Genomic DNA, 27595 nt, shown 5'->3' with positions numbered 1-27595 from the left:
ACGTAACATACTGTCGGAGCATATTTGTGTCTTTCGATTTTAAGTATTTCATACATGATTTCATACCCCCAGGATCCCCCTTTCCCAGGACATGGTTAAGCCGCGCACGGCTTCAGGCGGGAGGGTCCAACACTGATGTGCTCGGGTACGTGGTGTCGCAAGGTTTTCAAGAAGACCTCTGATGTTCCATTGAATAATTTGTGTGTCCATATTGAAATTAGGTTGGTACTGTGTGTACAGAAATAGAACTAGTGCCTTAGATTACAGAACTCTTTGGAGGCCCTGTAACGCGGGTTTTGTCCTTTCTGGAGCATTCGAAGGAGCCTCGCCGCTCTTTAGGCGCTTGGTGCGCCGTGTGGTTGGGCGTAGTGTCCATTGACTCTTGTGAGGTGTCAGACACTTGCTCTTGCGAGCGAGAACTTACCCGAGAGAGTGCTGCCTCGGAGGACAAGACCCCTGCGCCCACCAGCCCGGAGGTTGATGGGGCTGCCTTTGGGTCTGAGCTGTGCCGGCTGTTGCCAGCGTGGGAAGGGGCCGGGGAAGTTGAGGCAGCCTTGTCTGCGCCCACCTGCGGGATCGCTGCGTGTAGCGCAGGTTGCCGCAGGAAACTTTTGTGGGGCCGGCAACATAAAGGTAGCCTGGCCTGTTTGCTGGTTGGGTGGAGTAGGCTTACCTACTTCCACCTTGTGGGCAGGAGTCAAGGGTACAGGAGCCAAAGCCGGGGTGCGGGCTGGGCACTTGGCATTGGCCGCTTGCGAGGCTGCCCCCCGTCGCGCCGCATCAGCATAATGTGTCCTGTGGAACTTTGAGGGTGATTATATCTTTCTCTTTCTTCGAGTTCGGGCAGGAGCGTGAGTAGGCTGGGTGGTCACCACTGCAATTCACAAAGTGAGGTGTGCCACTAATAATATAATATTTGGGGTTTTACGTGCCAAAACCACTTTCTGATTATGAGGCACGCCGTAGTGGAGGACTCCGGAAATTTTGACCACCTGGGGTTCTTTAACGTGTACCTAAATCTAAGCACACGGGTGTTTTCGCATTGCGCCCCCATCGAAATGCGGCCGCCGTGGCCGGGATTCGATCCCGCGACCTCGTGCTCAGCAGCCCAACACCATAGCCACTGAGCAACCACGGCGGGTAGGTGTGCCACAACAATTGTCGGAGGGTGGCCCTGGACTGCAAACTTTGCACAAGTTATTTCACTACGACAGCTCTGCGAGCCATGGCCGAACCTTTGGCTTTGGAAACAGCGCCTAGGGTTGGAGATATATGGTCGGACAGTTCGTCTAATGTATCCTGTTTCGACGGTATCCGGCAGTACGCTAGATGTAAATTTCAAGGCAAGGTGTTTGGTGGGAATTTCTTTGTTGTCACGTCTAAGGATAATACGCTGTACATTGGTTAGATTTTGATCTTTCCATTCTTCTAGGAGTTCAGCTTCTGTCAAATCCTGAAGGTCTGCCTCTGACACGACTCCGCGTGAGCTATTCATTGATCGGTGTGGTATAATAGAAACTGGCATGTTACCAAATGTCACAAGACTGCCTAGGTTCTCGTATCGATGTTTCTGAGGGATTTCAAGAAGAAAGTTTCCTCGGGCCATTTTAGTCACTTTAGAACCTGACCCTAAGGTCAGGTAAGAGATTTTGCAACGATCAATGGTGAAATGAATCTGGCCTGTTTTTCAGAGTTCTCACTGTGTACAACATGGTATTTCGGATATGTCTATCTTGTTCTGTTGAAGCATGTGGTTAGGGGATTGGTGCGTCCCCGCTTTTCAGGGTGACGATCAAGTATGCGGGGAAATGCGAGTGCTCCCATAGTATTTAAGCTTCTATTCGGCAGCAATGGCGTCCACCCACCACGGAGCCCAACTTGGGGACGTTGCAGCACTTAACGCGTAAGGCTGCAGGTGCCAACCGTACATTGCCACTATAACCTAATATATTATACCCAAGGGAGGGCACCTACACAAGGTTAACTCGAGCCGCTTAGGAAAATTAGGAAGTGACGGAAAAGAAGAGATGATAGGACAGTAAAAGAAAGAAGACAGGAAAGAAAACTTTTGAAGAGGGGAACAGGAAAAGGCGACTGCCAGTTTCCCCCGGATGGGTGAAGGATGGGATACGCGAAGCGCAGGCCAAAGAAATCTGTTGCCTCCGCCGGGGGGCCTTGATGGTCCGAACACCTGGCATCGGCTCAACCCCCAGGATCCCCCTTTCCCAGGACATGGTTAAGCCGCGCACGGCTTCACGCGGGAGGTTCCAGCACTCATGTGCTCGGCTACGTGGTGTCGCAACACACCAAACGCCTGCTGATGCAGACGCCCCTGCGGGGTACAGAAAGGTTGAAGCACAAGGAGCTGTCTAGGCCAAGACTCAACTGTTCTCGTCCTTTGCAGCATGTGCACATCTACTTTCTTTGTGATGTTTCCAATCTGCAATTGAATGATTACGTGATATAAAGTTCGAATGCTTATGTTATTTGTTCAACTGTGATGCTTTACAATTTACAATACAATCTAATTTAATATACAATTTAATACCACTGTGTGTACGCGCAAGTTTCCGAAGTTTGTATTCACATTGTTGTTGGTTCTCTCTCTTTTCTTGTTTTTTTACAGAGGAAAATGTAGCAATTGAACTCTGTGTGCTTCCGCTCACATTCTTGATCAAGGCCTTATTTTATTTCTACGTGCTTCTATTCTTTCAATATATATATATATATATATATATATATATATATATATATATATATATATATATATATATATATATATCCTGGTCGGGGTGGCCTCTTGGCAGACCACCATTTCGCGTCTCAAAAATCGTAAGATTGACAGAAAGTTTAGTCGAACATTTTGCGGGGGGCGACATGCGCCCAGTCAAAGGCTGGCAACACTCTATAGCAGGACGTAGCCGTGCGGATGTGGGCGTTGTACACGGCCGTGCTCGCGCTTTGCTCATGTAAGATTCGATGACTCTAAATAACCACTGGCGACATACTTCGCCAACACGCTTACCAAATGTTAAGGCCGCAAAAGGTTCTGACTGCGCATGCTAGAACGCCAAGCTGCACTATCGATAGAGAGCCTTCGTTCAAGCGACAGTCTTTTCGATGCAAGAAGTAGTAGCCTGTTCGGCAACTGCATGTAGATTAGTAATTCGCAATCGTCTCTTTGAAAGACACCTCGCTGCTGCCACTACTGCCAGTCACCGATGTTACTGATTTGTTGTTGTGCTTGTCATCCTCATTCCAAGACAACTAATATTCGCCTGACGTATTTTCATTACTTTCTTTTTTGTTCAGCGAGCTGTCCATTTGCAATCATCATGCAAGTGCACTGTGTGCTGTATGATAACGCCAGCATCACTTCGGTAAAAGTGTTGCCGAAAAGGAGAAATCTTTGAAGAGGAAGGTTTAGGTGGCCAAGGAAACATTGTGATGTTCTACATAGCAAAGTATTTAACGGAGCTCTCGACGGGATCCCGACCACGAAAGCAAAGTATGAGTAAAACTAAGCCTTCCTTCGCAATTCAATCTCTTGGTGAGATCAAGGAGATGTATTTTTTATTTATTTATTTGGTCATACTGTTAACCCTCCAATGAGGGTCGTTACAGGGAGGGAAGAACATATACATTTCATAAGCACTTCAATCAGCAATCATGAATCAGAATTCAAAATTTGTACACCATTTCTCAAAAACATATCGACACCCAGCTCAAATTGCTTCATGTTCAAACTCTCCACAACATCACTTGGCAGTTTGTTCCCATAGTTCAATTAAACAGGAAAAAAGGAATACCGATATACATCCGTACGTGTGTTAATAGGTTGTAGTACCCTGCTGTGGTTTGCTGGTGAACCACGTTTTAGAGGCGCTTTCACATAATGCTCTTTATTTATTTTTAATGCCCCTTGCATTATCTGGAAAAAAAGTTTTAGTCGATGTTTTATTCTTCTCATTTCCAGCGTTTCTAATTCACACCGCTGTATCATTCTGTAACCGAGTCAGTACGGCGATACTTGGAGCATATAAAGCGTGCTGAAATCAGCTGAATCTTTTCCACCTTCTTTTTTAAGCATTTTTGGTAAGGGCTCCCCACAGCATTCGCATATTCCACAACTGGTCGTATAAACGTTTTGTAGGCGACCGATTTAATTTCTTTAGTCGCATCTGGAAGCTTTCTCCTAAGAAAGCAGAGCTTTTGGTAAGCCTTCGAACAGATATTCTCAATGTGAATTCGCCAGTCTATATTATGCATCACTGTCACCCCTAAATATAGGAAACTCTGTACCTCGACCAAGGCATTTTCTCCTATATTATATTCAAATCTAATAAAGTTCTGTTTTTTACTTACGTGAGTGTATGTAGATTTTTTAAATTTAATTACCATGCCCCAACTTTGGCACCACGAGTTTAATGATTGCAGGCATCTGTTTAGTTTACTCTGATCTTCCGCGCAGGTTGCACGCGTGTAAATTAAACAATCATCGGCAAATAGTTTAATTTTTACAGGCGGATCAACATTAGAAGGAATACCAATAATATACAGTAAAAACAATAGCGGACCTAAAACAAACCCCTGCGGCACTCCAGACACAACTTCACACTTCGCCGATTCACTTTTCCCGATTCTGACCCTCTGATAACGGTTTGTTAAATATGCCTGAATCCACAATACTATATTATCATTAATTTCTAGGCTTCTCAATTTCGAAAGCAGTTTATGATGTGCAACTTTATCAAATGCCTTCGCAATGTCTATACATACAACATCTATCTGTTGGTATTCATCTATAGCATTACAACGGTCATGTACAGTTTCGATTAACTGTGTCACTGTCGAAAGGCCAGAGCGGAAACCATGCTGAACTGGCCATAATAAATAGTTTTTTTTTTAAAAATACAGAGTATGTCTAGCTATTGAATGCTCTACGACTTTACAGCACGCAGAAGTGAGCGAGAATGGTCTATAGTTGTTTGCACACAGCCTATTGCCACCTTTAAATATCGGAATGACGGTGGCATCGCACCAGTCCTGAGGTACTGAATGATCCCGCAAAGATTTTGCGAATAAAAGCTGCAAATAATATGACATCCATTCAGCGTACCGTTGAAGAAATGCCGTCGGTATTTCATCTGGGCCAAACGATTTTTTTGCGTCCAACGTAAGCAAATGTTGGACACGCCCTCCCTTGTAATGCGTAGGTCTTCCATTGGGTATTGTATTGCGCAGACTAAAGGATCATTGTCACTATCGCATCTATTCTTGGTGAAAACTGATTGGAAAGACCGATTAAGTACGTTTGCAATATTTTTTTTCTGTCACGACTACGTCGCCATCCGCTATCTGTTCTATTTCATCCTTTCTATCTGTGAAATATTTCCAAAACTTTTGTGGCGAGCATTTGAGGAACTTTGTAAGCGTTTTATTGAAGAATGTTTCCTTAGACTCCACAAATCCAGATTTCAGAATTTATTTGATTATTGAAAGTTCTGTTGCACTGCTTTCTTTCTTCCTTAATCTTTTCATCTTACGCTTAAGGTGTATGATGCTCCTAGTAATCCATGGATTTCTTTGCTTTGATTTCTGTATACGTGTGGGGACAAAATGATCTATGCAGTATTTGATTATGCTTTTAAGTTGGTCCCATAGTTCTTCTACACTTTCGCGGTTGGGTGCTATTTCAAGTTCATTAAACTTTTCTTCCAAAACGTCTAGGATAGACGTGTCATTCGCACGGCCATAATCCTTAACATGCATCATGACATATGCTTGCTTAGAGATTCTTGTGTGCAGCGGTACATTTAAGCAAACCGTCTTATGACCTGACAAACCATTCTCAACTGATACAGTATAGTCACATATTCTACTGGATATGAAAGCCACGTCCAACAATGAGTGGGACTTTGGTGTAACTCTTGTGAAGTCTTTAACTATGTGCGTAAGGTTATGTGGAAAAATGACCTGGATCATTTTATTGGCGCTCCTTATTTCTACATTACCCGTTGATAGACTTTCCCAGTTAATATGCGGCAAATTAAAGTCACCAGCCATTATTAGTCTCGTGTTTTCATTTACATGGGAGCTAAGAAATTCATTCAAGCCATCCAGAAATTCTGGCGGAGTGGCTGGTGGTCTGTACACAGTCCCTAATATATACCACATGTCTGCACAGCGTATATTGCATCAAACCATTTTAGGGAGACTGCAATCAAGAGCGACTGTGTTTATAGTACTTTTCACAACAATAGCCCCACCACCACTTCTGGAATCCCTGTCGCATCTGAATACCTTGTAGTCAGGAGGCAAAATACTACTGTCACTAATTGCACTATGTAGCCATGTCTCAGTCCACATCAATGCATCAGGATTCTGAGAAAGTAGTAGATACTCTAAACCAGTTACTTTATTTGCTATGCTGCGAGGTTTACAGGTGCAATATTGAGCTATGACCGAGAAGAATCGCTATCCGTGTCAGAAGCCTTGTCTAAAGTTTGCAACTGAAGCAATGTCTGGCCAGCGGTATTTCCCCTCTTTTTGAATTTTGAGTTGAGGAACCTTATCTTGCTCAGATACCGTTTATTCCTTTAACGATCCCAGACGTAGATATGATTGTTGATCTTAAGCTTGTCATGTACCAGTTTTACCTTTTTGCCGTTTGCTCGTTCTTTTTCACTGCTTTGCCATAGTTTTTTCCGTACTTCTACAGTTTCTTTAGCGTAGTCTTGACTTATGCTTATCGAGCTGCATTTCAGCTTGCCGCAGTTCTGCATCACAGACAGTTTTTCTCGCGAATCATAAAAATGCATGATTACAGGCCGATTACTACCGTCTTTTTTCTTGCCGATGCGATGAATTTTGTCGCTCGTGTTCACTTGCACTCCCAGGGTTCCATTAAAGGCATTCTCAATAACAGCTTGTTTCAGGTCGCTGTCTGATTGACCCTTGTCCTCATCGATACCAAAAACCAAGAGATTATTGGATCGGCTTCTATTTTCATATTCTACTAACTCTTCCGCCTGATGACGAACAAGGAATTCTAGGGTTTGTACTCGCTTGTTCAATTCTGCAATCACGTTAACTGCAGTGGTCATTTTTTCTCATTTCTCATTCATTTCGGTCATTTCAGCTCTTAATGCATCTATTTTAGCATCTGGTGAAGCCTGATCATCAATGATTAATTGCAAAATTTCTGCGGTTTCGGGCCCAGGATTTTCTTCAACATCTCCTGAAACCAACAGTGTCATCATCACAGACCAAGAGTCAACCAAAAATTCAGGTAACTGCGAGGGCACGGCAGGGCTAACAAAAAGCGGTTATCGCTTCTAAAAGTTGTAGCATTAGGCAAATAACGAACCTGCAACAGCAGTAACGTCCGCTTAGGCATGTTGTCGCTAGGCCAGGTGCCGTGCCCTCTGGAGCCTCCCTCGCTGCTTGGCTCCTTTTGTAGCCGGTCCAATGGTGACGTCACCGTCATCGACGAAAGACGATCCACGAGCCGGATGCCATCAATCCCAAAGTCCTGATAAGGCGTGAAGAGCGGTGCCTCGTCCGGACTGCAGACCGATGCAGCGTTCACGAAAATCCATGGCAAAACCTTCAACAGCAGTAACATTCGCTTAGGCATGTTGTCGCTAGGCCTGGTGCCGTGCCCTGGCCCAGATAATGGCGATCTTACCTCTCCTGGGAGAGAAAATTGAAGGAACTGAAAAACTGGCATTGAAATGGAACGCACAGCAAATCAATGGACGTTTGCATATTTCTGCATGAAGATTGTAGCTCGTAATGAGGTTGAGCTCACTCTATGCAGGAATAACTTTGTGAAAGCCATGCGAAATATTCGAGTATACTTCAGTAGAACCAGTATAGATACAGAATGTAAAAAAAAAATTCTTCATGACAAATAAGCAACGTGGCGTGACAAAAATTGAAAACAATATAGACTGAAGCACCCATTCGACGGCGTTACCGTTTTTAGAATGTGTTCTCCTGCCCAAGCTTACACACGCAATATGTGAGCGAGTGGTAGAAAAAAAAGGCGCACAAAAGTTACAAGACGTTATATAAAGCTTTATTGTTTTCAGCAAACAAATGATTAAGCCATCATGTAACGTGCGCGTAAGTGATATAGTGTTACAAAGGTGAGGAACAAGGTCTCAGCACAAATCACAGCTCTCGTGTAGTGAAAGTCGCAAGTCTTATCACGTAAAGAAAGGACTATTCTGATGGCAGGTAGTTCTTTTATGCACACGCAATACAATCTCGTGATAACAGGAAGCAATATATTCACTATTACAAACCAATGAAAACGACCCCTACAGTTCGAATTCACTGCACAAGGTGATTGAGCGCTTGAATACTTCTTGAATGTCAAGTAGCTCATCTGTTGCAGACGAGCTTGATTCCTCTCCAAGTAAGCTGATGTCTTCTTTTGATGAACGCGCACTTGCGAATACAAGTAAATACGTCGCTTTGAATTCCACATAATTTCGTATTGAAGTCGACTTTTACGGACACATCATAGGGTGAAAAAGGATTACAAACGGTATAGCCGGGCGACAAGAGCGTTGAATGTCGTTAAGCACCTCATCGAAAACAGCGTTTGTCGAGGCCAAGCATTCCCGCTTATCCAGCTTTCTGGGAGTTGAATCTGGTCATGATACTCATCACAGGCCTTAACATATACTCGGACCAACCATACATCAACCAGAGAATATGAAATTTTCCAAGGCATAAGTCGCACCATTTTATAAGACGCATACCCTACTTATATGTATCACATGAGCCTGTGTATACCATGCACATACTTATAACTCGGTCTGCGCGATGAAAAGTGTTCACGGACGGTTGTACGCTCATCGCGAAATGTCCTACTCGCACGTTTCACTTACTAAATTTCATAAAGTAAAGTTTAATGAGCTGCAAATTCCAGCAGAATGAAGCTTAACCGACGGGTATTGGCCTTCGCTCGACGTTATCGAAGGAGTCATCATTGGACGCATCGTCAAAACGTTCAGCCAATTTGGCGCGAACCATCGGTGGGGTAGCTTCACGGCGTCGAATAATTTGTACGCGAGTTCTTTCGGAATGTTCCCGCGCATCGTCTCCTACAAGTGAAAAATCCGCGTGCATTGGGCAAGCCATTACGCCTCGTCTTAGGAATACACAAGAAACACCGTTGTATCAGAACATCAACATAATTTTTAAAAAGGGAGAAACTCATCGTATACGCCGAAAATAAAGGGTGCTTAGCGTTTACAGCGGTTACCAACTAATAACTCCAGAAGGAATGTAAAAAATGAAACTGTCATAAGTAACAAGATAAACACGAAGAATGTAGATACTTCGAAGATTAGTAAAGTTTCCTTTTGAACTTCATTCAGATGCGCGCCTGCTGAAGTGTCGCCGTCACAAGGATTCGAATTGGAGAAAGGGCGTAGAGAGGTCTCAAACAATCTCTGCAGAAGTTGGGTGTAGGCGCGAGCGAGGTGGAAGTTTTTTCCAACAGGAGTGGTTACTAAGGCCAAACTCAGCGGCTCTTGCGAGCCGACGTACTCCCCCTTAAAGCTGTGTGCGCATTCTTCCAGCTCGCAAAGCAAGAACACGAAACCAGGCCTACTTGCGCAACGAAGGCATTCTTTGCTCGAGTCAAACAATAGGTCAGTGTCTCTCTTGTTTGCCTGGAAAGCGTGCTTAAGTTTGTATTCGAGAGTGTCGTTGGTGGGCGTAAGTAAACCGTCGACGATACCGTAGAAACAACCACCTCTCACTAGGCATGGTAAAATTTGCTTTTTATCGAGTGCTGCTTCCAGCTCCTCCTTCGTGTCAACGGGGTCTGGTGGAAGCGTGACCAAGAGACGAGACGTGAGTTCGCTGCGAAAGTAAACCGACAAAGGGAAAATCCCGAGCACCCAAACACCGAGAATTATCAGGCGCCCTAATTTAGAAAACCGCCGGCGTCTTCTTGGATAGCCCTCGTCAATAGGCACTGATGTTGCAAAAAAGGAAGCCACCAGGACCATTCCCGAGTCCATGTATGCATCCGTGTTTATGCGGCGTAAGTCAATATACTCAACCACACCCAAGACCAGCAGCGTTGCCAGCATAGCGAAAACTGTGTAGGTAATACCCACATATGAAGCTTTAAATAGCTCGAAAGATGACAGTTTGGCGTGGGAGTGGTCATTGCGCACGTAAAACGTTTCGTACGTGAAACGCAGCGGACAAGGATATAAAAAGTAGATGAGGCCTTCGTATTCCGCCTTTATCGGCGTGATTATGACATCTGTTTTTCCCTCAACGAGAGATACGAGGGTTTTTCTTGTGTCTCCATATTCTGTGAGCTTGTATGTAACATTTATGCTTGCCAGGACACCGAATAGTTCATTGAAAAGTTTGCTTGAGCAGCCGTAACTGGCTTGAGCTCTTGAATTCCGTCTGTGAAGGCAGCCAAAGTTGATGTGCTGCCCTGAAAACCTCGATTGGAACGATGTTCTCTCTTCGCTTACGTAATGACCATACTGCAGGGCCAATGCATTTACACCAGTAAGCGAAAGACACCGTTGAGCATCTGTCAATGGAGAGATGACAGAAATATTCCACTTGCAAGTAATTAATTTCTCTTTAATTCGAAGTATATCTGTGTGCTTCGGCATGGTTTCGCTAACGGGCAAGATTATCCAATCAGTCGTGTACACATATACTGGGTGCTTTCTTATGCGCTCAGAGCACAAGGATCGTTCTCCGCGCGAACTTAGAAGAAAAACTATATTTTTTTGAGTTGACGACCATGTTTCTTACCAATCCGCTGTAAAAAAACTGCGTGGGAACCGACCAGATTGTCCATGCTTTCGGAATAACCGCAAGAAGGGGGTGTTGCATGTTTTTCTGGTAATTAGAGCAAGAGACAAAGACCACTTCATGGCGAGAATTTATCCAGTATTCCAGAGAAATTAAATTTTTGTCCAAATAATCGTAAGAAGATTGCCGGATATCAGATCCTTCGCCGCAAAGCATTGTCAACAATACGAAATAAACTTTCGTAAGAGTGTTCATTGTGCATTAATTATGTTTTGTTCATGCATTCGGTTATAACAACAGCAGCTTCTTTATTCTCAAGAAGCGTGGTTTATAATTTTTTTGCTTTAAATAGAATTACCGCGTTCTAAAACTTCCCAAACATGTTATTATGCAATATGTAACACGAACCGCGTTCCCACACTTGGATGAAAGTGACCAGTTTTAAAACGAAAGCGCGGCTTCTCTATATAATTTTTAGCACTCTAAACTAGAGTATTATTCTTAATTGTCCTTAATAAATTCAGCAAGCACATTCCGTAAGACCACTCATCAGCTTGATGCTCAACTAGTTCTTCTGGAATTAACGTTGCTGAGAAAATTCAGAATTGACAACAAAGAATGAAGTTCGTTCTTTCAGAAGACAACCTTACTATCAGAGGCTCTCGCGTGATTATAGTGCTCCGGTAGCGGCCACAGTCAAGGTGCCGTTAGCAGACACGACAAGTAGAAGTGCTGCGATTGTTCCAGTGCCGACACCACGTACACGATTGCAATGTTCAATGTGAACGAGAAATCACCAGGAGTCACGAGTAGAAGTACGTCAGTCGTGACATATCCAAGCACAACTACTGACAGAGATTTTTACACGGGCTAACGACACGGAAAAAAAAACTGTTTGACAGAGCTCATTTGTACACTGGAAATATGAAAGAATCAGCGGGCCATGCGTAACGAGACGTATATGTATCAGGACAGATATATGTATACGAGCCCCGCGATTGAAATTTGCTCTATTTCCAAAGGCAGTGTCGATTTTCTTGCGTTGAGTAAAAATAGCGAAGGCATATGGTCATCTGGAGGCTTGCCAATCTCGATATTCCAGCTTGGCAGGCTACAGCCGTATCGAATAGATGATGCGGTCTGAACAGGGGCGTACACAAAGCAACCACAGGATCCAAACGCAGCGCGTTATTCGATAAAGCAATACCCCGTTTGCGAAAAACAAGGAGCCGCCCTGAAATAAGTATAAAAAAACAAAGTGGCAATTTTACAACAATTCTCGCAATATAGCTTCACCCACTTTCGCCACGTATACATGTAAAGAGTGGGATTATAATCTCACTGTTTTCATGTGAAAAGGAAGGGTAAGAGACACGATGCAAGGTATTTATCAACCACTTTTTCTTAAGCTAAACTGCGTTTTCTAGCTTTGGACTCTATGTATTCCGATGACGCTGCTATATTACGGTGTATTGAAGGAGTCTCAATCACGACTTGGGTGCCACCGTCTTAGTGGGCGCCTGCGCACTTATTGAAGCGTCCAGTTCTAACCGCAAAGCACACCGAGTGAAGGAGAAGAAGAAGGAAAGAAAGTGAAAAGAAAGGGATGTTAAACAGAAGTGCGTCTGGTTGGCTACCTTGTATTTCATCTCACAAGTTAGCTGCAACTGCGAAATCTGGCCGGATTTTAGCCGATCAGGAAGACGTGCGCATGTGCCTCGTCTTAGTCTGCGCTCCCTTTCAGCCCTGGCCTAATCGGTTGAACGCCCGTACCACGAGATCGTGCAAGTCTCAGTGCACGCAAGGTTGAATCCGGATAGGTCACGCTAATTATTCTTTTAGGGGTTTTCTAGGTTTCTCTTTTGTAGCCACCTAACGCAGCTATACTTCGACGTAACGCGCGCGGGCGCGTCGAGCTCCGCGCCGTCACGGTGGCGAACAACCGGCGTCTATACTCCAACGATACGCCTCAGCCGCGTATCCGGAGCCGTCGCGCTCGTTCCAACGTTGCCTGGCGCGTGAACAGTCCGCTTCCTATTTTGCGCACGCCGCGCCGAGCCATGCCTGCCATTGATCCCAGCATCCCAGCGAGCACAATTGTGACCACCAAGGACGGGAAAAACAAAAACCTAGGAGGGAGCATAACGCGACAATTTTCAAGCCTACTAATAAAAACATTTAGAGGAATCCGACGATGGGAAATGGGTCCTCACGTGATAGGCAAGCGATAGAGTTAGTCGGCTCGTTTGGTTGCGTCTGCTGAGAGGGTTTTCAAATATGAGGGTATTGTAGGCGTGGCAACTGCCCGCCGAGGATGGGTGAAGGGCTTCAAATGTGAAGCACTGGAGTCTCTGTTATGTCAGTCAGGTAATGTACTGAACCACCACACGACTCGACACTTAAGCACGCGCCATACAGGCACCAAGGCTATATAGCGAACGAAGGCGTCGGGTAATTACCTGGCATTGTGCCCAACAACCCGCCGGAGCCGCCTCGAAGACTACTGGTCGTGTTTCAGGGTGGTTTCAGGGAAACGAGGAAACCTTTCGCCCTGCAAACTTGCAAAGGTAACCACCCCGCCCTTCCGATAGCGATTCGTAGCCTTTGGGTTGCGTTTCTTTTGGGGAATAATATTATATGTCTCGCCCCTGCAAACATGTGCAAGCGATAAGCGAGCGTGCAGGTTCCGTAGCGACAGCTTTTCCGTGTGAAAAAAATTCGTCCCATCATGTGCCCCAGGATGGACTGGTGAGCCAAGGACCCCGACCATACTTAAGGCGGTGTCGGCCCACTGTTATGGCAGTCGGTCCCAGTCGACGCTGTCGTTCTGCTCAATGCCTTCCGGCTGTCAACAAAGCTGCGAGAACTGAATAGGCACGTCTCAACAGCTTATGGTCATCGCAGCACACAATCTCACAAAATAGTGCACCTAGATCTCAACGAAAGGCGACGACTTCAGCCTTTAGAGTGCAGAGTAACTCTATTTATTTCTTCGACAATGAAAGAGACGCACAGTAGAACGTTATAATAAGCAAACACGTGACCAATAACTGTACCGCATAATCTCGTGTCATCCTATGTATTTGCAAGAAAGCGGAAGAAGAATTAGCAAGAAAATACGCACCGGACCTTCAGGTGCACAACAGCCGATTTGACAAAACAGTAGATAACACTCGGGCCAGCATACTCTGGACGGGCGTCGAGGCAAGAGCGCCTACTAACTGCGGTAACCAGCGCAAGTGATGCTTTGAAATTTATGTCTTCAGGGATCCGGCCCCCCAGTCTTTCTCCGCGTTTCAAGGCAACGCATTTTACGCGAAGGACTCCCGTGGTAGCCGAAACCCACCCGTTCTACTACCTACGTGCATCCATGCCTTTGACAACAGGCCCCACTAAGCCCCTAACCGTTACCACGTTCCTACCCAAAAGGCGCCGGGCGCAAGACCCTCGCGAGCGGGAGGGGCGGCTTCAGAGGAGGCTGGTTGCCGAGGCTATCAGAGTCACTTGAAGTTCCCTCCTAGTTCTTTCTTCCTTCCTCCAAGAGAATGACGCAATGGCAGGCTGCAGCAAAAGCCGCGACCGTGCTGTGGAATGACAGCTTTCCAAAGCGCGTCCGATGTCGTGGTCTCTGCGCATGCGCAACGCAGTTGAATAGCAAAGCGATACGCAGGCGCGGTTACCGCCAGTTGTAGTATGAGCTACCCGTCGTGCACGCGACGCCGCTTCAGTCAAAGTGGCGCGATGCGCTGAAAACGCTAGAGTATATCGGGCGCTTAACATTACGCCGAGTTTCATTTACTTGTCATAATTATTTAGCTTACAGTGGAGTTGTAAACCTTTCGGAATTCCTGTCTGCCGCCAATACATGGGCCTTTCGGAAGAAGTAAGGTTGCAAGAAACTGTTGTAACTCGTGCTTCGCCAAAGTTATCACGAACCAAATCTTATGAGTGTGACTGCTCAGACGACTACATAACCATGGGATGTTTATCGCAGCCGATATCATGGATAATTAACAGTCGCAGTTTTGATACAGATAACATGATGCCACCGCTACGGCATACCAGTAGCTTCACAAAGGCCTTATGAAACGGACAGCCCCATGTTTTTGGGATGTTTCTTTATTTCAGAAGCACGTTTATTTATGTATGTGTGGTCTACACAGTGACCTACTCATTGCACAAATGCTGTTTGGAAACCGTCAACTTCGGTCGTTGTGAATTAGCACTAAATTATTTGCGGTTCTTCCGGTAATAAACAAGAAGCGTGTCTGCACAGAAAAAAGACCAACTCAGATTGTTTTAAACAAGCAAACCACCCCTAGAAATATAAATGCAGATTCAAGGCATTTTGATACTTGACATGACAGTCCTGAACATAACCAATTTCCACGTAAACGTTTGAAGAAGCTCATAAGATGGGCTCACACCTAGTGTCGTGCCACACAAGCTCCTGTCGTCGCCCCTGCGTGAGTTGACAAGCAAGTTTGTTCGACAACTACCACGCCGCAGCAAGAGAATGAAATGACAGCTACAGCCGTCTAACCTATTGCAAAGCCCTACAGAAGGGAACTCCTCCCTGGACAGGTTTAGTTTTGAAGGTTACGCACACTTAACAAGTGCACGGGTAAATGCACCGAAAACACACTATGCACAGCCTACCTTGAACGCCCTCAGAGGGGTTCAGGTCAGCTTCATAAGCAGAAAATATACCATGACTACTCGTTGTGTCCTCCCCGAGGATCACCACCAGTGGGTCCAGACTATCGACAACATCATCAGTGATATTATCCACTTTGTTCATCTAGTTTTCTCCGTCTAAAAGGTACTCTACGTATTTTCTCCACTTGTCAACACTCGCTGCATCCCCTTCCATACCAGCGGTTCCGCGTTTTGCATCTTGAATGTCTTGTCCGGGTGGTCACCCGCAGGGTTGTCTGAATAGACCAATCAAACGCTCTCCTCGTTCATAGGAGGTCACATTTGTTTGCTCGAAAAACGAATAACATTGCGTGCACTTAGCGGCTTGTCTTATCTAATTGGCTGACAGGAGGCGAGAAGCCCGCTCAAGTGGAGAGGGTTCGATCGGGCCGAAACACTGCACTGAAAGTCGACAAGCGGATGGAGAAGGTGGTGCCGGCGTCTACGATCGGTCGGCTTTCCCTTGCTTAGCTTGCGGTGGCTGGTCGAAAATCGCGGTGGCATGCAACGGAAGCTTACGAATGACGCTAAAACGGATCCTCAGCAGAGAACAGTTGTCAGAACGAGGGCGTAAACGTGCCGAAAGTGCTCTAAAACGTTACACGGCCATGCAAAAAGTTTTATTATACGCAAATAAACCCATGCTCTCCGGCTGGTGCGAGTAGCCAGCGCCTCAGCGATCAGCGGCAGCCATCTTTTATTCCTTTCGGAACGGGGCAGTATGCGGCTATTCAGAAGAAAATTCAGTTTTGTTCGGCATATTAATGCATTTTTATAGCGTACACGTCACTTTTAGGCGGGGAGTTTTTGCGGTTTCGTGACGTCGCGTGACAGGCAGGTGAAGTAGGTGCAGCTCGAAAACTTTGCACCAACGACCGGGTGCTAATGGAGAAAGGACGTCGAAGCAAAAATAACTATTTTTCTTTTGTTCGGTCAAATCATGCATCATCAGTATTCACATCATATCAGATGGGGAGCTATCGCGGTTTTCGTGACTTCGCGGGACAGACAGGTGAAGCGGGGTTTGTCCAAAAAAGTTTTTGACCAATCGCGGAGGGCTGATTACAGAATTGAAATAGAAAAGATTGGAATAGCTTTACGTTATAGCGCCCAAGACTTGCGTTGACGGGCATAACACACAGAAAACCGCAAACACACGCGACCGTTCCCCAAAATACCTCATAGGCGACATGCAGCTGTTCATATGTATCGGTCAATTGTAATCGGCCTACAGTTCAGGCGGGAGCGCGTGTCGCCGTATCGGAGACCAACTGGCCTTTTGTTGCCATCGAGTCTTCATTGAACCTCTGCCTCCAAGCAAACAAACGCATTTCCAAATGTAAGTCCTGAATTATTATATCATATCTTACCTCTAACATGCACCTGCAATAAGGTACGCGGTCGTTTGTTGCAGCTCATGCGTTGTGGCGCGGCTCATGCTACGCGGAGATGTGGGTAGCGTTCTCCTGTTTTCTTTACCCCGTTGCGAAGTGAGGCTCAATTAGGTGGCTTGCGTCTTTCTTACCATTTCCGTGCACGCCGCATCTGGCCAGAGGCAGGGGAGTCCCGTAGGAGCAGGGGAGGGGGGCATCGGTGCGATCCCCCCCCATGCGCGTCCTCATTCTCTGAAATAGACGCGGGGCCAGGTATCCATTCTATGTGGAGCAATGTCGAGTGTCGTCGAGGAGATCGAGGAACCCCGGGAACAGTTCGCTCAGAACGTTGCACACATCAGAAGATGTCCCGGCAGTCGACAACCACCTGCTCCTCCTCTGGGAGGCCAGGAGAGGCCTCACCAGAAGGTGGATGCAGCAAAAACACAATTGCAAGCTTAAAATCAAGATCGCTTAAATTACACGACGAGCATTGGAATACGCGTGGACCTTAGCCACGAAAAAGTGGCTAATCAAGTGCGACTCATTGAGAGGCGGGCTTGGCGTCAAGTCCACGTGGAGCCTCCTGCAATGCCTCATCGAACACAGCAAGACGAGCGGAGAGCAGCAGCGGATCCTCAAGAGAGCCCTTTACGGCTATGAGGGTACGGATGAGCAGCTGGTGGCAGCCCTGACGAGCAAATACCTCTGTAAGAACAAAGATGACGAGGCTGTGGTGCAGTATCAAGGCAAAGATAATCAAGAACTCGACAGAGACTACGAAGTAGACGAAATACAGGAGGCGCTACTAACCAAGAGAAGAGGTACGACACCAGGACGGGACAAAATTACGGTAGGCTTGCTCGCCGACATGAACAAGAAGATACTAGGCCAGCTGACGGATTATATCAATGAGTGCTGGAGAGCTGGCAAGCTGTCCCTGGCACGAAAATCGGCGGACGTCAGCTTTATCGCTAAGCCGGGCAAAGAAGTAAATATTAACAACCTCCGTCCGATTTCGCTCACTTCATGTGCCGGCAAACTGATGGAGAAAGCTGTGTAAGCCTGACTTTCAGCGTATTTGGAGGAAAACGGGTATATGCTCCACGCCATGTTTAGCTTCATGGAGCGCCTATCCACGCAAGACGTACCGCTGCAGCTCAAAATGGAAGTTATTGACCCTCCCAACAAGCGCCGTAGCAGAGCCATCTTAGCCCTGGATCTCAAGGGCACTTTCGATAATGTGAAGCACTCAAAGATCCTGGAGAACCTGCGGAAGAGACAGTGTGGAAGAAGAACTTTTTAATACATCAGAGACCTCCTACTAGACAGACAGGCTCATGTAAAAAGTAGAGATGTTAAGTCGCAGCCAATCCCTATGGGCACTAGGGGTACGCCACTAGGAGCCGTCCTCTCCCCTCTGCTCTTCAATATTGCCCCTTAAAAATTTGCGTGAACAACTCGATCGCAACGAAGGAATTCGGCACGCCCTCTATGCATGTGACATCATGGTCTGGGTGACGAAGGGCAGTCTGGGGTAGATGGAAGAGGCGCTCCAAGAGGCTGCTTCAACGGTCCAAAAAATATACCGAGGAGTGTGGACTGCGCTGATCTCCGGAAAAATCGGCACTTCTAATCATGCGCCAACGAGAAGATGAAGCTCGGGTCAAAATTGGGGTGCACGGCGCTGCGATCCCTGCAGTGGAAACAGTGCGTATCCTGGGACTACTGGTTATCAACAAGGATGTCAACGCAGCAATGATTACTCTACTCCGTACATCATGCGAACAAGTAATGCGAATGATCACAAGTATCACCAATAAGACGAGAGGGATGATGGAGAACGACACTTTTCGGTTGGTCAAAGCCTTTATCCTCAGCCAAATTCTATACGTGGCTCCGTACCTTCAGATGAGGAGGTGCGATTTAAAGCATTTTGATGCCATGCTCAGAACGGCATATAGGAAGGCACTAGGACTGTCGGTCAAAACATCTACAGAGCGCTTGTTGCAGTTGGGGGTGCACAATACAACAGATGAGATAATTGAGGTCCACCTATTAAGTCAATATGCCAGATTGGCCGGAATGAAAATGGGACGCAAGGTACTAGAGGACCTGAATATCAGCTGTCCTTACTATACGGCAACAAGACAAGACATTCCGAAAGAGTGGAGGGGCGAATTCGCGACACTGACCCTTCAGAAAAACATGCACCCAGAATATCATCAAGCAAGGAGGAGCGCATGAGCCAAGAAGATGGACCAGATCTATTCTAAAATAGAGGGAGCCTTCTTCGTGGATGCGGCCAGTCCGGTGGGAGGAGTGTCCACAATATCGGTGGGACATTAAGGGCAGACAGTTAATGCACTTTCTGTTCGGCACGGGGAAATTGCAGAATTGTAAGAGGTGGCGATTGCCATGGCGGCTTCACATCCTAGTTTTCGAATACATCATTACAGACTCGCAAACCGCATATAAAAATTACACGCGGGGCCGAATTTCACCTCTTACTTGCAGGATACTCAATGAATCTGGGGTCATCGCTTCGCGCAAAGAGCTGATTTCGGTGTCAGGTAACGGGGGTATAGAGGGAAATGAGTGTGCAAACGCTGCCGCCCAAGCTTTTCTCCCCCGGGATCCATCCTCCTCCCTCCCCGAAGACTCAGACTTCCCAGTGCCATTAATAACTTACGCAGACGTATTGCAGAACTTGCGCTTATCGCGACGAAATTACCCAGGCCCGACCAAGGCGATTAGATAAATCAGAAGAATGTCATTTACGAAGATTACAAACCATGTCCTTTAATAACCCAGTCAAGCTACATGCTATTGAGCCATAATCCTTCTCGGCCGAGTGTAAATTCTGCAGGCAGAAAGCAGATTTGTACCCTATAGTATGGGCCTGCCAGCCTAACAGTGCCTTAAATACTATAAAACTCGCTCAGAAGCGCGTCGCGGAAGAGCCTCGACGCGTAGTGCGAGAAGTGTTTGGAACACAATTCTTGGTAAATTAGAAAGCAATCGGTTGTCGGCGACAAGCTGTCGTTCTACAGAAGCGAAACGAAATATTCATGTCTTAAGGCCCGTTCACACTACTACAAAAATTCGGCGAACGAAGCGGATTCGCTCGCCGCAAAAAAGAGAGCGTGTTCTCATCTGTTGTCGCGCGCATCGGCGGATCCACCGCCGCTTCTCGTTTTTCCGCGACGACAGCGAGATCTCGCGGCAGTTCTTTTTTTTGGTTTTGCGACTTCGCGAACGAGACGAGAGTTCACGTGAGTGCCTTTCGTTCGCGGGCTTTTGTTGCATCTGCTCATATTGCGCCATTGCTGGGCTTCCAGCTGCGAGATACTGAGCACAGCAAGATTGCGAGCTTTTCAGAAGACGAGGAAATGTCGGAAGAAGCAGAAATAGTCACGATTCTCCTCTGCAACTCAATGATGGCTATGCTTCGAGAGCTGCGACGGGCTGAGCAGCCAAGATCGCGGTGGCGGTGGCGACGGTGGTGGGTCCGCCCGTCCTTGCAGGAGCGGGATAGGTTGGGACAGGCTGGGACAGGTTGTCAAGTAGAATGAAGCGAATTGATGAACTGTTCGCTTTCAATCACGCTCTTTCGAGCCGTTCAGCCCAGCACCTCCGATAATTTTAAAGGCTTTTTACTTGTACTCTGTTGCAATACTCGTCCACCGTTATTTCTTTGGCTGACCACAACACAACCGCCGTTGCCCGCGGCAACAATTACCGGGCATCGGCTGTCGCCGCAGATCATGAATCGTTAGAAGCACTTTACGCTAACCGTTGTAGCGCAGAAAAGTTTCTATTGCAACACTGCTCTACTCTCGCGGTGTCATCCATGTCGCGCGTGCATGCCTGCGCAGGCATTCGAACGGCGTACGAGCTCAGCATGCACGTCAAAAACGCAACTTCCGGCGGCGGCGAAAGCGGATAAAATGGGTCCTGGACCGATTGCCTTCACCGCGCCGCTTTCCGCCCTCCTTGGCGTCAAAAGTGGCCGAATCCGCTTCGCTCGCGGGATATTTCGTGTAGTGTGAACGGGCCATTAGTGCTGCAAACGAGTGCGCTGAGAAGTCTTTTGAGCAACGTGAGTTGGATTCACTGTCCGACGAGTATGAGATACTGTTGTTTTTGTCGGACGTGTCTGCGGTGTTTAAGCGCCGCCAGTTTGGTTGAAGCGAGGAAAAGCCTAGCGGAAAAGTGCTGACAATCGCCTTGTGGTCAATGCTTGCAAATGGTAAAAAAAAACAGCTCTCTTCGCAAACATCACATAAGACATAAATTAAACTGGTTCCCTCAGCGCGTGAATTGGGAAAACATACTTTTTTATTTATATAATATTTTAACGTGCGCGGAATTTCTTGCTACTTTCATTCAAGACCCTCCAGTAAACGTTGACAACTAAGCCTTTCGTGGTTTGATACATCAGGATATAATAAAGCAAGTGACTTTGGCAAACCTCAAACTGGGAGCTTTGCAGGTAGATGATATGCAAGCTTTAAATAAGTCTATTAAATTTTCTAAGATATCTTGATGCTCTAAAAAGGCACCACTATAAGAAATACTTTGTTCATTTCTGTAGTGGCCCCCTTTCACGTTTTACCTTGAATAATCGGGCGATGAATAAAAGGGAAATGAGACATTCACCCAAATGTAGCTAAGTGCTACAAAGGAAACCCATACGGGTTCCCCGCAAGAAAAGCTTCGCATTTGAAGAAACTCATACGCAGTCGCGTATGAGTTTTCTTTGTAGCACATAGCTGCGTTTGGGTGGATGTCTCATTTTCCCTTTATTTACTTCTCTGCAGCTTGTGAATTTCCGCAGAAATATTACGTCAACCTGGCGATGGTTAAAGATAATACTGTTACGGGGGAATAAAATATATTTATTTACAATATATACAGTTACGAGGTTGTACCTCAGTAGTCAGGGTATTACTATGTACTGATCGTCGAGACATTTCAACTTTCTCTTCACCTCACAACGTCCTTTCGTCCACAGCGGCACAAAGTCGTGCGTGACATTAACCCTCGGCGGCAGAAGCATCGTCTCGATGCGTCCTAGGGTGTCGAATCAGTGTGCGAGTTATAGGGCTTTAGTCGCGAAACGGTGCACGATATCAGTTCTTGGTGGGGTAGAAGACGTCGAAGACACAGGTGATATCTCATATGTGAGGCTGGTGACATAGCGAAGAACTCGGTATGGCCCGGTAAGGCCGACGCGACTGGAGGGTAAGCAAAGCGGAACAAGTGACCCAGGGCTGAAAAGAACTTCCCGACGACAACTGTCGTAATGGTGCTTTTGGCTAGTCTGAGACTCCACAACATGTTCACGGGCAATGCGAAGTGCTGTGGCCGCGCGAACAATGGCATCGTGAGCATAGAACGTGGGAGTGGTGGTATCGGAAGGGAGCAGTGAGTCAAGATGCAGGAGCGCATCACGGCCATATAGTAGATAGAAAGGAGAATAACCAGTAATATCGTGAGGCGACGAATTGTACGCAAACGTCATGAAGGGTAAGGTGCAGTCCCAATCCCGGTGATCATCGGACACGTACATGGAAAGCATGTCTGTGAGTGTACGGCTGAGACGCTCGGTAAGTCCATTTGTCTGTTGGTGGTAGGCCGTTGTGAACTTGTGGGACGTGGAGCAAGAGTGAAGAAGGTCGTCGACAACCTCAGAAAGAAAACAGCGGCTCCTATCAATGAGCAATTGACGTGGGGCACCATGATGTAGGTTCACCTCAGGAAGGAGAAAATCAGCCAGATCAGTTGCCCAGCTCGTAGAGAGGGGCCGCGTTATCGCAATAACGCATGGTATAGTCCGTCGAAACGACCACCCACTTGTTGCCCGATGATGAAGTTGGAAATGGGCCAAGGAGGTCCAGGCCAACGCGGTAAATTGGCTCGCTGGGAATATCTGCAGGTATATGTGTCGGGCTACACATATACTCCAAAAACCACACAAGTGAACCACCTTTCATGTCAGGCGTACGCGTCTAAGCGTTAACAGGGATGTTACTCGAGAGAAATGTTACTTTAGCGAAACTGGCCCCACGCAGTAGCCATACCAGTCGCCGGTGCACGGCTGCCTGTCCGCTCGCCACCGCGCAAAGAGCTTTGCCGCCCTGTGTGTACTTTGTGCAGTTTGGTGCGCTGCGCCCAGTCATACTAGAATACAAGTGTCAATATGATGTGTTTCGTATCACTTTGCCGAGGTCCTTAACTTAATATCGTCGAATACCTTACCTACAGCCCGAAGTAGGTAAATAAATAAATAAACATTTGAAGTCATATTGAGTCACTTGATAGCGTTCGGGGAGTAGCGGTGAGAGCGGCACCGTAAAATTTATGCGCAACTATGCTCACTGAGGGAGCATATGCAGGAACACTAATGGCAGGCTGTGTCTGAATCGACCAACGTCCTGCAGATGTCTGAAGGCCCGAAAGCTGGCTGTTTTTACTGACATACACCTGGGCAATCTTATGAACCCGTTCCCACAACTGCCCATAGCTGTCAGCCGGCACCCACAGCCTACTATTCACCGAAGGGAGCGAGAGAGAGAGAGAGAGAGAAAGAAACTGCTACCCGCCACTTGCGAAGGGCCAGCAACATCTGGTTGTCGAGAGTAGCAGCGGGCCCCTTAGATAACTCCACAGTGGGTCTCCCCACCGCAGTATTAAAATCACTGACGATGCCACCTAGATGTACGTGGCATGCAGGCAAGTAGCCAGTCGAAAAACATGTTGTGGCACAAGCCATCTCACGATTACCCTCGACGGTAATGCGTTCAGTATAGCCGGCGCAACATATACTCACCGTCGAAACAATTTATGTATGAGGCCTGTACTGCAGGTGGCTCCTCGTCCACGCTTCCCTACGAACTCTCGGTGCCATCTAGCGCCGTAACCGCGAAGCCTGCGCGTGACTTCCGAAGAGCATAGCGCCGTGGTGCGTACAAATGCTGATAAACGCGTCACACAACAGGGCTCTTACCTCGCGCTTCCCTCTGGACACGTTGTGCCATATAGTGGCGCTGTCGAGAAGTCCGTGCGTGCCATCCCAGATTTCTCCGTTTCCGAACTGCGTCTGGACTAGACGGGAAGCCAGAACAGAGTCGAGTAGAAGCATTGGTGTATCTAATGGGACCTCAAGCCGAGGATAACTTCAAAACGTTCAAGCTTGATCCTGGCGACCAGAAGTTTGAGCTCGTTCTCCAAGAGTACGAGGCCTACTTTGTTCCCGGACGGAACATCATTTATGAAAGGGTCAAGTTTAACACCCGAACGCGACAAGACGACGAATCCGTCGAGGATTTTGTTACTGCACTGCACGCGCTTGCTTCCACGTGCGAGTGCGGCGAGCTGCGGGAGGATTTAATTCGAGATCGTCTCGTGGTGGGTCTGCAAGACCGTAAGATCTGGAGAGCTCTGCAACTTGATCCGGACCTAAAACTACAGAATGCATTGTTGGTGGCATGATAGCACGAGACCGTTAACCAACAGCATGCAGAGATTCACAGCGTGCGAGAACAGGAAGCTCACCAAATACAGTCCCGGAGGAGTACGCGACAAATTTGGAGGAACGGGCCTCCGCCTGAAAGTGGAAACAACGTTCCCAATCCATGCGGCTGGCGCGGAAGAAACAGGCACAGTCGAGCGTCCTGTCCAGCAAAAGATGCCGTCTGCAGAAAGTGCGACAAAAGAGGACACTTCGAGGCGGTTTACCGATCAACCAGAATTGTCGAGAACGTCGAAAACCGGACCGAGGAACCAGGCTTCCTCGGAGTCGCATCCCATTCATCCGCTTACACGTGGGAAGTTCGCGTTCTTGATAAATCCTTGAATGTGGTATTTAAAATACATACTGGCGCGGACGAAACGGTCATTCCGGCGGAGCTCTTCACTCGCGTCTTTCCCCCGATAAAACTTCAACCAGCAAAGAGCCGGCTTCAGGGACCTGATGGTAAATCCCTTGCCATATCTGGTATGGCTGCCATGAATATGACGTTGTGGGAACGAGCAGCCGCGAGGACGTGTACGTACTTCAAGACCTCCGAACAACTCTTCTTGGGAAACCACTGATAGAAAGGCTCTGCGTACTACCACAAATCAACGTAGTGAAGAAACTCGACCCCGATCTGATTTTCCACAAGTGTTCCAGGGACTGGGGACCTTCAAAGAAGAGTATGTCCTCTAGTTGAATCCGGAAGCAAAGCCTTTCGGGCTGTCGTCCCCACGTAGAGTCCCCCTGCCTTTTTTCGAAAAAAAAAACAATGCAAGAGCTCGAGCGGATGTAAGCACTAGGCCTCATTTCTCCTGTCACCGAGCTTACTACATGGTGCGCACCTATGATTGTCGTTCTTAAACCCTCGGGTGCTGTTCGAATCTGTGTGACCTTAACGGAACTCAATAGGCATGTTCAACGAGAATGGCATCCCATCCCGGCCGTCGAAAACACCATGGGAATGCTACGGGGAGCCAGCACGTTTCCGAAACTCGACGCGAACTCGGATTTCTGGCAGATACCGCTGAGTGAACTTCTATTACGCCATTCGGATGATTTTATTTCAACCGACTTCCGTTCGGAATTTCGTCGGCCCCCGAACATATTCAAAGATGAATGGGACAGGCTCTTTTAGGACAGGAGGGAGTCGTCTGCCACATGCACGAAGTGGTTTCATTCAAAAAAAAAAAAATAAGAGAGGAAGATGTGTGATAACATAGCTCACCAGCTTAGGCTGCGTCAGCAGTTACAGCGCCGCTATGGCACTCGCGATGCGGTCTATAAAAGCCGCTGCTTCCTGATAATAAAGGTTCTTTGGTTGTTGCTTGTCGAAGGTGAAAGAAGCACACTCCTTTGCGTCTGTTCGCGACGCAAACACTTTGTACTCCTGTTACAGCACCAGTGTATGTCCGCGCAAGTTTGTATTCACGCGTGTTTTCGTTGACTTTCAAATGAGTCTATGCACCTGTTCAGATCGTGACATTGTTAAAAGTACGCGTGATGGTAGCCGTAGACCACATTTCTATATATATATATATATGTATATATATAGGACGTCCCGTATAAGGTTAGCCAAACTTGAAAAATATTGAAATGCCACGTAGCTGGACAGAACCAAAGTAATGTTGTATGCCGTCGAATGGGGGTAGATTTCTTTTATTCCACCTAATTACATAATTAGTCTATTTACTTGAAAAACTTCTCGAGTATTATCATTAGATGAGAAGTGTCGGTGAGAAACTTGCAGAGCAAGCTGAAAATCTCCCGCCACAGCTTTCGGTTGCTCAGTACGTGCGTCATAAAAGTATTTTTCCAAGCGTGAGAGCAGCCCGCGAATACACGCAAAATGCCTCGAGCAGCCACTCACGCGGCCATTTTGCGTGCATTTGTGCGCTGCTTTCGCGCTCTGAAAAACACTTTCATGACGCCCTATAATTTTCGTATTTTCAGTTTTCATTTAACTACAACGTTTGACAAGTTGATTGATTAACTAAGACCAATTATCTAATTATGTGGAATGAAAAAAATAATTTGAGTGTATCTCCAAGCGACGGCAAACATTATCTTTGTTTTGTCCCGCTACGTAGCATTTGCATATTTTTAAAGTTTGGCTAAAATTAAGTGGGGCTCCCCGTATAAGTGGAACTCCCTGCACACATTTTAAAGTACGAGTTAAAATACACTGATTTATTTACAGGGCTTTGATTGTTGTATTCCTATAGGAGGTTGTGGTTAAGTGCTGCACCAGGGTGGCCAATCCTGATCTGGTGAGGGAGTGCGTTACCGGTTCTGGTGACTGGGATCAGGCTGAGTGGCGTAGCTAGGTGGTCTTGCACCCAGGGCCCATACATCTTCTGTCATCCCCGCCCCCCCCCCCCCTGGTGTAGTCGGGGAAGGCGAGGATGTCGACAATTTCCGGGTTTCAGCACCACTACAGCCACCTTGGATACTGCACACGTCCCCCGGGTCCCCCTCTCCTTCGCTTTCGTTCCCAGAGATCGCGAATGCAGCAGGTACACACGCTGTTTTTTCTGCGCCAAATAACACAAGGTGCTGCACTGATAACTTGTGATAAGCGCATGTGCACACCTTTTGTCAGATTGTAAGGCATGGCAGCCAATACAAATGCGGCATCATGGAAAATGTGGCTCACGTCACAGGTAACAAAAGATATCTTTATAAAGTTTTAATTACCAATTTCAGCGGCAATATTGCATTTGCAAAATTGAAGCCTGCCATTCATATCTTGCCCTACAGCAACTTCGCAAAAATCGTCGTAGGTACTATGGAGCGCAGTATATTGGCTGTGGGCAGCCCTGAACGAAAACGAAAATTAAATTGTGTGTCAGTGACGCTGACCTCCCCACCCTATTAGAAAATGCCACCTGCCTCCCTGCGGCGCGGGTGCCAATGCTATGACAATTGCGAGTTCTCTTTATTCTGATCAATAAAGCCTTGTTTTTATTTGCTGCTATACGGATAAACGTGATTATCCGAGCTGCGGTACCACCACAAGATTGGGAACAGAATAAAGCACGCTTCGCGTCGATTCTTGGCATCACCATAAAAAAAAAGGCCGTGATGAAGCCCGTGCCAGCGAAAGCTTGCACTACTGTTGGTCTGCACTCGCAATGGAGATGATTGAGGGATCAACATCAGTGGTCCACTATTTAATATTTCCGCAGCGTGC

General features: G+C 46.9%; 1 long non-coding RNA gene across 1 annotated transcript in view; it reads left to right on the top strand.

Moving 5' to 3' along the window:
- The first annotated feature begins 954 nt into the window (after positions 1 to 954).
- LOC142572829 (uncharacterized) overlaps positions 955 to 27595 on the top strand; it is a 599316-nt gene continuing 572675 nt past the window's right edge. Inside the window, exon 1 of the long non-coding RNA XR_012826146.1 lies at positions 955 to 1144. This is a non-coding gene — a long non-coding RNA (uncharacterized LOC142572829). The remainder of the gene's footprint in view (positions 1145 to 27595) is intronic.

Source organism: Dermacentor variabilis, chromosome 2 (genome assembly GCF_050947875.1).
Source record: "Dermacentor variabilis isolate Ectoservices chromosome 2, ASM5094787v1, whole genome shotgun sequence".
In the NCBI taxonomy this organism is placed as follows: Eukaryota; Metazoa; Arthropoda; class Arachnida; order Ixodida; family Ixodidae; genus Dermacentor; species Dermacentor variabilis.
The sequence above is the reverse complement of the archived record's forward strand: the minus strand, read 5'-3'. Positions and strand labels throughout refer to the sequence as shown.